At 34.4% G+C, this 3,612-nt stretch overlaps 1 non-coding gene across 1 annotated transcript; it reads right to left on the bottom strand.

Annotated features, from left to right (window-relative positions):
* Nucleotides 1-3,083: 3,083 nt before the first annotated feature.
* Nucleotides 3,084-3,191, bottom strand: LOC148570957 (small nucleolar RNA R71). Its single transcript, XR_015908132.1, has one exon. It is a non-coding gene; the product is annotated as a small nucleolar RNA R71 (small nucleolar RNA).
* Nucleotides 3,192-3,612: the final 421 nt, after the last annotated feature.

The raw sequence follows: 3,612 nt of genomic DNA, 5'->3' as shown, positions 1-3,612 counted from the left end.
GCGATTGCAGGGCGTTAGTGACAGACGCAAAAGGATAGTAAATCCTATTCCAGCATGATCGAGAACCGACAGATGAATAGCCGTGCCGTGATAGGGTGCGTGAGCATATTATTCACTGAGAGGATAAGATGAAGCCATTGGCAAGGGTGATGCCTCCAGACGATTAGCCGTGCCGTGACAGGGCATTGGATCATTTTCCCGAGAGATGACCGAAAGTAGCCATTGACAGTGGTGATGTATCACATAAAGCCAGCCATGGAAAGGAGTGAGACTGATTGGATGAAGATAGTAGGAAAGTAGAGGTTCAGAGGAACGAAAAGCATCTCCATTCGCTTATCTGAAATTCCTACCAATGATTTACATAAGTATCTCTATCCCTATTCTATTATTTATTATTCGAAAACTCCATGATTATTTTATATCCGCCTGACTGAGATTTGCAAGGTGACCATAGCTTGCTTCATACCAACAATATCAGTGGGATTCGACCCTTACTCACGTAAGGTATTACTTGGACGACCCAGTGCACTTGCTGGTTAGTTGTATCGAAGTTGTGACAATTATGTATTGAGATCAGAGCACCAAGTTGCTCACGTTGCCGGGGATTGTTTGAGCCTGGACATCACAATTTCGTGCACCAAGTTTTTGGCGCCGTTGCCGGGGATTGTTCGAGTTTGGACAACTGACGGTTCATCTTGTTGCTCAGATTAGGTAATTTTCTTTTTGTTTTCTTTTTTAAAATTTTTTAAAAAATATTTCAAAATTTTCTCACCTGTTTTTGAAAAAAAAAAAAATTTTCAAAATTTTTAAAGAATGAATTCTAGTGTTTCATGAAGCATGTGAAGCCTGCCTGGCTGTAAAGCCATGTCTAAATTCTTTTGGACTGAGGCTTCCAACCATCAGTTGTTACACGACTGTAGGGTATGTCAGGCATGTCATGTCTGAATTACATGCTGAAGCTTGGCTGGCCATTGGCCATGTCTAGTGTTTTGGACCGGAGCTTTCATTGAAAGCTTGGCTGGCTAGTGATCCATGTCTAATTCCTGGACTAAAGCTTTAGACTAAGAATGCAAGATTCCTGGAATTCATGTTAAAAATTTTGGAATCCTTATTTTTTCTTTTTCAATTAATTTTCAAAAAAATCCAAAAAAAATTAGAAAATCATAAAAATCAAAAATATTTTTCTGTTTCTTGTTTGAGTCTTGAGTCATGTTATAAGTTTGGTGTCATTTGCATGTGCATCTTGCATTTTTCGAAAATTTCATGCATTCATAGTGTTCTTCATGATCTTCAAGTTGTTCTTGGTAAGTCTCCTTGTTTGATCTTGATGATTTTTTGTTTTGTGTCTTTTATTGTTTTTCATATGCATTCTTGAATTCTTAGTGTCTAAGCATTAAAGAATTCTAAGTTTGGTGTCTTGCATGTTTTCTTTGCATTAAAAATTTTTCAAAATTGTATCTATGATGTTCATCTTGACATTCAAAGTGTTCTTGGTGTTCATCTTGACATTCATAGCATTCTTGCATGCATCACATGTTTTGATCTAAAAATTTCATGCATTGCATCTTTTTAGTGTTTTTCTCTCTCATCATAAAAATTCAAAAATAAAAAAAATATCTTTCCATTTTTCTCTCATCAAATTCGAAAATTTGAGTTGACCTTTTCAAAAAAATTTTAAAATCAAGTTGTTTCTTATGAGTCAAATCAAATTTTCAATTTGAAAATCTTATCTTGCTCAAAATCTTTTTCAAAAATCAAATCTTTTTCAAAAATTCTTAGTTATTTTCGAAAATTCCAAAAATATTTTTCAAAAATTTTTTTCTTATTTTTATACCAAATTTTCGAAAATAACATAATCAATTAATGTTTTGATTCAAAAATTTCAAGTTTGTTACTTACTTGTTAAGAAAGATTCAAACTTTAAGTTCTAGAATCATATCTTGTGATTTCTTATGAATCAAGTCATTAATTGTGATTTTAAAAATCAAATCTTTTTCAAAACTAATTTTATCATATCTTTTCAAAAATATCTTCTTATCTTATCTTTTTCAAAAATATCTTTTCAAATATCTTTTCTAACTTCCTAACTTCTTATCTTTTCAAAATTTGTTTCAACTAACTAACTAACTTTTTGTTTGTTTCTTAACTTTTTCAAAACCACCTAACTAACTCTCTCTCTCTCATTTTCGAAAATATCTTCCCTCTTTTTCAAAAATTTCTTTCTAATTAACTAATTATTTTTATTTTTTATTTTTAATTTCAAAAAAATTTTTCAAAAAAAAAAAATAACAATTTTCAAAAACCATTTTCAAAAATCAATAACTCCTTTTCAAAAATTTTCGAAAATTCCTTCCTTCTCTCTCATCTTATTCTATTTAATTATTTATCTACTAACATCTCTCCCTCACATCATCACCAAATTCGAACCCCCTCTTCTATCTGTGTTCGAATTTCTTCCTCTTTTTTTTCCACTCACATAAGGGAACCTCTATACTGTGGTAAAGAGAATCTCTATTATTATTATTTTTCTGTGCCCTCTTCTTTGTCATATGAGCAGGAGCAAGGATAAGAACATTCTTGTGGAAGCAGATCCAGAACCTGAAAGGACTCTGAAGAGAAAACTAAGAGAAGCTAAATTACAACAATCCAGAGAAAACCTTTCAGAAATTTTCGAACAGGAAAAGGAGATGGCAGTCGAAAATAATAATAATGTAAGGAAGATGCTTGGTGACTTTACTGCACCAAATTCCAATTTACATGGAAGAAGCATCTCCATTCCTGCCATTGGAGCAAACAATTTTGAGCTGAAACCTCAATTAGTTTCTCTGATGCAGCAGAACCGCAAGTTTCATGGACTTCCATCTGAAGATCCTTTTCAGTTCTTGACTGAATTCTTGCAGATATGTGATACTGTTAAGACTAATGGAGTAGACCCTGAAGTCTACATGCTCATGCTTTTCCCTTTTGCTGTAAGAGACAGAGCTAGATTATGGTTGGATTCTCAACCCAAAGACAGCCTGAACTCTTGGGATAAGCTGGTCACGGCTTTCTTAGCCAAGTACTTTCCTCCTCAAAAGCTGAGCAAGCTTAGAGCTGATGTTCAAACCTTCAGACAGAAAGAAGGTGAATCCCTCTATGAAGCTTGGGAAAGATACAAACAGTTGACCAAAAAGTGTCCTTCTGACATGCTTTCAGAATGGACTATCCTGGATATATTCTATGATGGTTTATCTGAGCTATCAAAGATGTCACTGGACACTTCTGTAGGTGGATCCATTCACCTAAAGAAAATGCCTGCAGAAGCTCAAGAACTCATTGACATGGTTGCTAACAACCAGTTCATGTACACTTCTGAAAGAAATCCTGTGAACAATGGGACGCCTATGAAGAAGGGAGTTCTTGAAGTTGATACTCTGAATGCCATATTGGCTCAGAATAAAATATTGACTCAGCAAGTCAATATGATCTCTCAGAGTCTGCATGGAATGCAAGCTGCATCCAACAGTACTCAAGAGGCTTCTCCTGAAGAAGAAGCTTATGATCCTGAGAACCCTGCAATAACAGAGGTAAATTACTTAGGTGAACCTTATGGAAACACCTATAACTCAACAT

Source organism: Arachis ipaensis, chromosome B3 (genome assembly GCF_059453495.1).
Source record: "Arachis ipaensis isolate K30076 ecotype BB chromosome B3, ASM5945349v1, whole genome shotgun sequence".
NCBI lineage: Eukaryota > Viridiplantae > Streptophyta > Magnoliopsida > Fabales > Fabaceae > Arachis > Arachis ipaensis.
The sequence above is the reverse complement of the archived record's forward strand: the minus strand, read 5'-3'. Positions and strand labels throughout refer to the sequence as shown.